This window comes from Spinacia oleracea, chromosome 3 (assembly GCF_020520425.1).
Source record: "Spinacia oleracea cultivar Varoflay chromosome 3, BTI_SOV_V1, whole genome shotgun sequence".
NCBI lineage: Eukaryota > Viridiplantae > Streptophyta > Magnoliopsida > Caryophyllales > Amaranthaceae > Spinacia > Spinacia oleracea.
The window spans coordinates 104,438,403-104,448,947 of record NC_079489.1 but is presented as its reverse complement, the minus strand read 5'-3'; positions in this window follow the sequence as shown (position 1 = coordinate 104,448,947).

The following is a 10,545-nucleotide window of genomic DNA, read 5'->3' as shown; positions in this document are numbered from 1 at the left end:
CTCGAGCCAGATCTTGGAACATGTTCTTCAACTCACTGATGATTGTGAAAGCATCTGAGTTGATGAACGTTTTCTGCAGATCTGCACTCATGGTGGCGAGCATTAGACATTTCACATCCTTGTTGGCATCAATCCAACGATTGAGGGCTGCCTGAGTGACCCCGTCGCCTGTGGCTTCGGGCATCGCCTCTTCTAGGACATACTCCTTTCCTTCCTGCATAAGAACTATTTGCAAGTTCCTTTGCCAGTCAAGGAAGTTTTTCCCGTTCAACTTCTCCTTTTCGAGAATTGATCGAATGTTAAATGAATTGTTGTTTGCCATATTTAAAACTACAATTGAAAAGAATAAACAAATAAATAACCATTCACAGTTTCTCTTAATAAACTTAAATTCTAGCATACATGCATAATTCAATTTTCATTAAGCATTTTATTCAAGTTATGTGTTCCGGCAGGTGTGAATAAAATGATTCCAAGATCCTAAAATCATTGAAGAACTAAGCACAGTTTGTCGACTTAATCCTAAAACATCTTAGGTAAGCAAAAGCCTTTTGCCAATAGTCTAGAAACTATTCTTGGTTGATAGGTACGTCTAAGAACTTATTAGGTAAACCTATCGATTTTGCCACGACATAAAAGGACTCCTTACTTATATCGTTGAGTTTCACCAAAACTAACATGTACTCACAATTATTTGTGTACCTTGCCCCTTTAGGACCAATAAGTAACACCTCGCTGAGCGAAAACTATTACTAGATTGATGTAAAGGATATCCAAGCAAGTGTATATTTTGGCATGGCACCTTTTAACTCAATTTTAAAGTTTGGAACTTAAGGCTCTTACTATGTTGATTAGATTTTAAGTGAACTAAAATCCTTAATCATGCAACATAATCAAGCTTTTGATCTCATGCATTTTAAGACATATTTAAAAGCAATAAATAACTTAAAACATGCATAAGATAAATGTGATCTAGTATGGCCCGACTTCATCTTGAAGCTTTAACTTCAAAGTCCGTCTTGAAAATCTCCGTGGGAGGCACCATTTTCTTCAAATAGAATAAGCTATAATTAAAACTAATTACAACTATTTGATGGTACGCAGACCATATTTGAATTGAAAAACAACTTTGGTACTTTAGACCAATTACATTCAAATTAATGGTACGCAGACCATATTTTCTATTCTATTTAGGCCATACTAGTCACTTCATAACCTGCAAAACAGTACATATACAATATATACCATTCATCCATTCATTATCATGTGCGCGCACAGCCATGGGCCACACGCACACAGCCATCGCTGGCCATGTGCGCGCAGCCCATGTGCTGCCTCGCACCGCTGCTGCTCACCATCGCAAGGCATCACGCGAGCTGGTGCTCGCTGCGCGCGCCAGCGCTCGACGCACGAGCATGCTGCCGCAGCCCATCGCTGGGCGCAGCGCTCGTCGCACGCACAATAAGCACTCGCACGCCATCGCTGGGCGCAGCGCTCGTCGCACGCACAACAAGCACTCGCACGCCATCGCTGGGCGCAGCGCTCGTCGCACGCACAATAGCGATCGCTGCGCGCGAGCGATGGATGCTTGGCGCAGCACTCGTGGCACGCGAGCTTACGCTCGCTGCGCGCGAGGCTCCGCACGCTTGCGCGAGGCAGTGCGCGCTGTGGCGCAGCTCGCTTGCTGCCCACACGCGACTGCTCGTGCCTTGCTCTCGCCCTCGCCCATTCGCCCATTGCACACAGCCCACGATTCAAGGCAGGGCTGCTGCCTTGTGCTCGTGCACCATGGCCTTGCTCATTGCATTCGTACCGCATGGGCCACGAGCTCCCTTGCTCGTCGTCACATGCCCGCACTATACAACACCCCTTTGAGGGTAACACGTAGCGTCCATTGCTTTGTGCGTGCAAGTTATATGAGCGAATCGCATAAAATTTAAAATTTATATTCAAAATGAATGACAAATTAATAATTAATATTAATTTCATAATTTTAGGGCGAAAAATCGACAAATTTATTATTCAATTGATTTCCGATTAACATGGATTCAAGTCTAGGTCATAAAAATTTAAAATTTAACATAAATTTACAATTTTTATGGTGGTTTTTAATCACAGGTATCTAAATAAATTATAACTAATTATGAAAATCAAATTAATTCCAAATTATTCCAATTTTCAACAAATTAATCATAATTACAAATTAGATTGCATAATTAACAAGGCTAGGCATTCAAATTTGTTAAACATATACAGTAGGTCAATTAAAAATTCAAGATTTATCAACAAGAATCGCAAATATTTAATTTAACATCTTAAATTTACGAAATTTTGCATTCGAAAAACTAAAACCTTCGAAAAGTCATAGTTAGGCTTCGAATTTGAGAATTCTGGGTTCGGCCGAAAAATACTGTTTTTGTCAAAATTTTAGAATGCCTTTTACCTGCGGAATTGACACAAAAATCACTCGATTTGGATGAGTAACGAAGAAACTGCCGAAAAACTGCGTACGTATAATTAAATAAACGCAATTTGCAATTAATTAACAATTACGAAAATTAATCACCCATTTTAATTCTTGCAAATTTGTAATATTTAACCATGTTCATGCAATTTAGATTATGAAAATAATAAGAGGCTCGTGATACCACTGTTAGGTTATGATACATATGATAATTCATAAATCATGCGGAAAAACCATAAAGACAGGAAAGCATATTATTTACACATAATCATTTAGCATAGTTTAGATGCATACTCTTTGTTGCGTGCCTTCCCTAGCTGCGCCCAAACCGAACAAGAACAAGTCTTTAGGACTCCAAGTGTCGTCCCTCCGTAGATAGTCCACAGCACGTCCGGATCCGCCTTAAGCTTGACCAACTAGGATCGCCCTTAAGGTACTTAGAATTTTCGGCACTTATAGGCTATTGTATGACTGAATTTTTGCTCTCAAAAATCACTTTGAATACTTGAATACTCTATGTAAATATGTGACCCTAGGCACCTATTTATAGAGTTATGGAAAAGGATTTGGAATCCTATTAGGATACTAATTTATTTAATTATAATCCTACTAGGACTCTAATTAAATAAACTAAATCTTTTAGGATTAGATTTAATCATATGACAAATCCCGGTAGCCTTAGGATTCGAGCAACACACTTCGAGTGATACGCTAGCACCGCAAGCAGGCCTTGCGGCCTACGCACAGCGCCAGCCCACTCGTCGCAGCCCCGCGCGCGCGCCAAGGCCATTGCTTGGCCTGGCCTTGCGCTGGACCGGGCGTGGCTTTGCAGCGTGTTTTTGGGCGCTTGGGCTTGCTGAGCGTAAGCCTGGCTTCGTGCTGGGCCTTCGTCTAGCAAGTTTCATCCGATGCTAATTCGTACGACGCGCTTATGATTAAATTCCTGATTCCGGAATTTATTTCCGATACGAACAATATTTAATATTTCCGATTCCGGAATTAATTTCCGTTTCAAACAAATATTCAATATTTCCGTTTCCGGAATTATTTTCCGATTCCGATAATATTTCTATTTCCGATACGATCCATATTTCAGTTTCCGGCAATATCATCGTTTCCGAAGTATTCATTTCTTGCCTGTGACGATCTCAGCTCCCACTGAAACCAAGATCCGTCGATTCCGAATATCCATAGATGGAGTATTTAATGCCATTAAATACTTGATCCGTTTACGTACTATTTGTGTGACCCTACGGGTTCAGTCAAGAGTAAGCTGTGGATTAATATCATTAATTCCACTTGAACTGAAGCGGCCTCTAGCTAGGCATTCAGCTCACTTGATCTCACTGAATTATTAACTTGTTAATTAATACTGACCCGCATTTATTAGACTTAACATTGAATGCATACTTGGACCAAGGGCATTATTTCCTTCATAAATTTTCCTCGATTGGTAGTGAATCCAAGAACTTAATGGCTATTTTGTTCCACAATCAGCATACCTAAATTTCTGTTTTCAAACACAAAAAGACTCACATTCAGAGGAACAAAAACAACGTTTGTTTGTTTATTTGAATGAAATGGTCATTTACGGGTTGAGTCAATATGCTTGATTAAAACAAACAACTCTTTAACAATAAAAACTTTACTAGGTTCAAATCAAACCCTTGATTTGAGTTCCACTAATCTTTGGCATTGTTGCTTAGACCATATCAACAAGTTAACATTCATAAGCTCTATTTTGATGGACTTTTGAAAGTTGATTGATTTCTAGATCAATTCAAGACAAGCTAGTCTTACTTGTTGAAAGTAACAAAAGATATGAACTATTGTTAGAACGCCTAGACGATAGAGTTTAAAGCTAAAGAAAGGTTTTATGACTTTATTATTTCACACAAATTTGAGTGAATATAGGTTTATTTCCTCAATGTGATATAAGTTTGAATCTGTTTGGCTAGTTCAAAGATTCAGAAGTATAAATCCCACTTGGCAAGAAATCATAAAGATCTAGGTTAGATCATGTTGATGATTACTTAAGTCAAGAATGATCATCAATGATTGTGTTTGGTAAAATTCACGATCTAGCTCCATAAGATATGACATATCTAAGTTGGAATGATCGAAGTCAATTAGTACTTGATTCGATCAATGATGAATCATAAAGAACTTTCCTACAATTTCTAAAACACAATGCTCAACTACCACCAAACTAAACCAAATTCGTCAAAGCTATTGAAAAGTATTTTCAAAATATATTTTCATAATATATCTAAAGAGTTCCTAAACTCAGTGGGAGCTTAGTGTTTTTTATTCAACAAACTAAGGCCCAAGTATAGATATATGTTTCATTATGATTTATTCAAATGAGACACAAGGGTATTGTTTCTACCACGAATATTTTGAGAACATAATGTTTGTTTTCTCGAAATAATGTCCTTTTGGAGATTCGTTTCCAAAATGACAAGTGGGAGAAAATAGACCTCGAAAGTCTTCGAGGCGAACAACAAACATAAACGGACATTCCGGAGGCTTTTTCGAAGTTCTTCAGAAAATCCAGAAACTTATTCTTTGAGGACTTTAGAAGTGGCTTTAAAGAATAGAAATCTCTTAGAAGACCTTTACAAGTGCTTCAAGGAGAACAGAATATTCAAAGAACTTTCAAGTGTCTGTTGATATTCTATTGTTTGATGTTCTATATCCAAGTAGGCATAGAGTTCAAGTCACTGAAACTATGAGATTCTTCTATTAGATAGTGAAGAAACATAGAGTTCAGGTCAATGAAACTATGAGATTCTTCTATTAGATAGTGAAGAAACCTACAACTTGCAGTCAAACTATTATCATGTAGATTAATGAGTTATGACGAAATATTGATTCCCTTAAATGGTTAGAGGCCATATATAGACTCAAATGTTTTAGATGGTTAAAGGCCATAAAACATAACCAATGTTTTGATGACAAAATTGAAATTTTGTTGATTTGCAAGAATAGTTCACACCTATTGGTTGCAAGTTTGTTTTAAGGATAAAAACTATCAAACATGGAATTGTGTTCATACACAAAGCTATATTAGTTGTTAAAAGTCACAAGCAAATTAATGACATGGATTGTGTTGAAACCTCATGCATAATCGTAATGCTCAAGTCTATAATTCAAGTAATGATTGCACATTGGTACATATGGCAACTGGATGACAAAATGTATTCCTCAATCAAATGCTGGAAGAAACTATGTACATGGTATGTCATAGGATTTTTGTGGATCCAAATAAATGCTTGAAAAGGAAAGCTAGCTTATGAAATCTGAGCATGGATTTAAGCAAGCAATTGGGAATTGGAACTGTATTTTAGTGAAGCTAATAAGTATTTTAGTTTCATAAAATGTACATGATTCTTATATATATATAAGAAGTTTAGTGGGAGTACATAAAACTTAATTGGTCCTATGTGTATCACACACATATCTCTCTATTGTGAAATAACATTCAAATGCTAATGACTTAGATTTGAAATTATTCATCAATGACGGACCAAGGCAAAACTTAGTACATACTGGGTACTAAGATCTATTTACAAAGATCTTAGAATATTGTTTTGGATTAAGTAATGGCATTTACTAAATCAAACACGAAATACTCCATTGGAGGTATTCGACCCATGTGAATAAATCTAAGTAAAGAATGTTTGAACTATGTATAAGCATTTACTAAGTTAAACATCAAAGGATCTACGTGAGATTCTTCACCTATATTATATGTCAAAGAATTTAGCTGGATTCAGTATCTACTGAAATTGAATGAGCTAAAGTTACATGAATAGAATTCAATTGAGAATTATTCTGCAAAAGAATTTATCATGTATGATATAATATGAGGATCGCCAAAAACGTATCGTATGACTTTAGGCATAACGAACAACCAATCTCTATTGATCTAAGTGAAGATCAACTAGATTGAGATCAAGAAAACTTATGGTACTTGAAAAGTCCATAAGAGTAGTTCTTGATTCAAGGAAATAAAGATATGCTAAATATTGATGCTACACGCATAAACACTGAAAAAGGATCAAGCAAGATTCCTTTGGAGTTAACCATTGACAAGGACGAGCTAAAGAGCATCGTGTTTTGAAATGGCAACATGGATCGGAGACCATGAGTTGTTGTGTGGGAAATTAAATATTAATTTCTATGTTCTAAGATACAGCTGGAAAGTCTTCCACATATCTGTGAACTGCTTGGATAAGCAAATCCAAACAAAGCATCACAAGCAACCTATACAGTTGAAGTAAAAGTACTTATTGCCTAAGAAGCAATAAAACAGGGTTGTTTATGTTAATGAGTTCTTCACTGAACTTGGGTAGATCACATGTCTGTTGACTTAATGGTTCTTCATTGCAAAATGCGTAGAACCACTAATGTAGCAAGAAAGACTAGATCACAAAATAAACATACTCAAAAGATCTTATCATCATATCTCGAAGAACATTCGATGAAAAGGATATTAAGATTGGCAAAGCATGATAACTAAACCTATGCAACAAGTGAGATACAACACTCACATTGTGGCACTTGAAATCAAGCATAGCTTTGAATTCCATTAGTTGTTTTAAAGATGGGTTAAGGGCCCGTGGTTGTAAAACAATGGGGTTGAACATTTATCATATATGAAATGAATTTTCATATTCCATTTAATCTTGGTTTAGTATTAAATGATGAGTCTCTTCAATTTGACGAAATATTCAAGATAGACTTTCAGGACCAGTCCTGTGACTAAGAAATGTCTATCAAGTGAACTTGAATGTCAAAAGTTGAAAATGGTCCCTGGTCGGTGTGAGGGGGTCGAAAAAGCACGAGGCTAATGTGTGACCTCGTCCCTCGTGGGTGTGACGATTCTTTTTATTCAATCAAGTGTAATTGGATTTCCTGTGAGTTTACACCCAGTTGACTAGTAATATAGGAATCGGCCATTCAGTTTTTAACGACAATGAGAAAAACTGACAAAACCCGGTTATCGTGACATAAAGGGAGTGCAATTATGTTTGACCACGACGGCCGTAGGTTCCCTTGTGATCCCTGGTGTGGGGATCTCTCAACATACACCCGCAAGGTAGAGATTGAGGGTTCGGGGGACTGTAACTACCGAGAGGAGTACTTCGCTCGTCGATAACTCTAGAGGCATGATATCCTTACTAGCTCAGCATAAATAATTGAAGGGACATGCGTTAACTATTAAACTAATCTAAGGTTGATTTTAGCAATATGCAACATATAATACTAGATCGATCGCGATTATCTGATTTAGGTTGCATTAAGGGACCTAGCATCATAATCCAATTTCCCAAAAATATTATATTTGTTAGGCGTGATAGAACAATCAGATTTAGTTAGTTTAACAGTTCATAAAAAGGGCGAGGAAAGCAACTAAATCATCGAGAAAGGGCACATTACGACGCACCCTTGAGAGGTGCGTCACGGTTCTCAAAAAACTAACCACTTTGACTTTGCTATTTCTCCTTTTTATTTAACGAATCTCAATTATGGGACAGGATACGTTATGTTCGATTTATGGATCGATTGCGACAGAACGCGTGAACAATTTCGCAGCGTGAGGCTTAGGCTAAGGGTTGGAGTCAATACTCAGAATATAATTGTGTGTTGTGTGTGTTCTTTTCACGTCGAATTTTGGGCTGTATTTATAGGGAAGAGTTCGTGGAAAGATAAAATTGCAGAGTTATAATCCACAAAGAATTAGGAAAAAACACGTACCCAGGTATTTTCAGCACCCAGGCCCGGGCGCCGAAGATTTCGGCGCCTAGAGCCAGGCGTTGAAAATAGGGTCTGGGCTATTTTCTTAGTCAGATTCGGATTCCTGAAATCCGTAGTGTTTGAGACTTAATCGAGTCTTTTAGTGCGTATCAATTTCATGACGGAATGCGTCTGGGCCCGTTACGAACTCTAGGCTCGTTAGGATTTTAATTAATACGTAACTCTTATTTCCGAATCATATTAGGAATAGGATTCTCATAGTTTTCTATCTCATTTGTGATTTATGTTGGAATGCAACACCTAATTCTGACAGGTTTCTATCCTTTATGATTTGCCACTTTTAGAAGCTACCTCTTACGACAGTTACTATTTTTAGTAGGTTTCCATAAATAGCAGTTTTCTATAAATATCAGGTTTCGGGTGAAATGAAAAGGGGAATTGAGATTCGTTATTTTATAGGAGATGCGTTGTCAAGTGGAGATTTATGTTTTCATCATCGAACCTTTCCCTTTCGGGAATGGGGACAAAAGTAGGTGTCTACAGTTAGCCCCCACTTTGACTGAGTCTTGGAGTAAGACGATGGTCAAAGTATTAGACGGAGTGCGTTACACAAGCCATGGTGTATGTGACCTGTTTTGAGAGGGTCTCACGAGCCCCCGAGTGATAACATTTGACTTAAGGGTCATCACTTGAAATGTCGACATATCCCTCACGTGTCATTGGGATTAGTCAACTGATAGTATAGAAACTTCCTCACTTTATCATTGGAAGGATCTAAAGGTGCATAGAAACTCCCTCACTTTGTCATTGGGAGTAGCTACAGATGTTTTCGAAATCAAAGCTATAAAGTGTAATTGGGCCTGGCCAAGCCCAACCACGAGGTAAAAATGTTTTTTAAAGATTCTCATTTTCAGGGCTAGCTAAAAGAGAAAACCCCCTTGTGTTTATGGGACGTAAAACGAAGGGAAATCCAGCACATCGCTCTTTTTTTGGAAACAACGGAAAACCAATCCTTTTAATTTTTGGAAAAGGGAAAACCAGAAAAAGTTATCGCTGCAGCGACTAAGGACCTACACGGTTAGTGATGCAGACCCCGCCGGCTAAAGATGGCGAGCCTGTCCTCTAAGGGTGGACACCCCGTCCGATAGAAGTGGACGAATCTGTTTTGAAGTTTGTTTGCTTTTTTTTGAAAATAAGGACCTACGCGGCTTGTGACGTAGACCCCGCCGGCTAAAGATGGCGAACATGTCTGCTAAGGGTGGACACCCCGTCCGATAGAAGTGGACGAATCTATTTTGAAATTTGTTTGTGCTTTTTGAAAATAAGGACCTACGTGGTTTGTGACGTAGACCCCGCCAGCTGAAGATGGCGAGCCTATTTTAAATTTAAAGACTTTATTTTTTCGAAAACTGAGGACCTGCACGGCTAGTGACGCAGACCCCGCCCGCTGAGGGTGGGCGAGCCCTGTCCGCTGAAGGTGGACGTCCCTGAATTCGTTTTTCGATTTGGGAACTCGCGCGGTTTGTGACGCGATCTTGCCGACTGAAGATGGGCAAGTTCCCATTTCTTTGGTTCTTTGTGATTTCTTTTGAGAATTTCTTTTTATTCATTCTTGCAAGAGCGAATTCTTTCGAGGGATACTCGAATTTAGTTGTAACCTGAACGTGGGCTGACAACGTGTTCAGACGGACCTTTGTCTTGCGACCGTCTGCTTTCGTGATTTTGAGCTAGTCTTTACGGCTCGACTTGGTCTTCGATCAGAGGACCGCGCACAAGTGTCAATGACGACCTTTCGATGAGGTCGAACCTGTTGTCGTTCTTTTTTTGAGATATCCAAACATGATATGGTGTATGGCGCAGTCCGGGAATGTGATTTTGATCGTGCGCTCCTTGTTGGAGCCTATTTTTCGCGAGCCCCCAAGCACTGGGGCTCGTCGGTCGTTTTTCGCATCTTGTAATCATGTTTGGGGTCATGCTCGTATGTGCGAGCGACCTTTTATAGTAGTGTGCTACTTTAGCGAAGCCGTGGAGTGCGACTTTAGTTTTTAGGCGACATCCGGTTTTAGCTTGGCCCGGATTAATCCTTTGACAGACAATCATTTTTTATTTGGAAAACCAACGACTTAACGATACACATTTTTGGTGTTTCGAAGAATGACCATGATATTTAACTTATTTTTTGAAAAGTGTACATAAGCATTTTCTGAGACGAGTCTAAGTTTCGACCAAGTTTTTAATGTTTACTTTTTTTTTTGCTTATTTGGGAGCTAAAGGTGCTTTGGGCTTGATCCTACTTGCAATAGGGCCTCGTGTTTAGC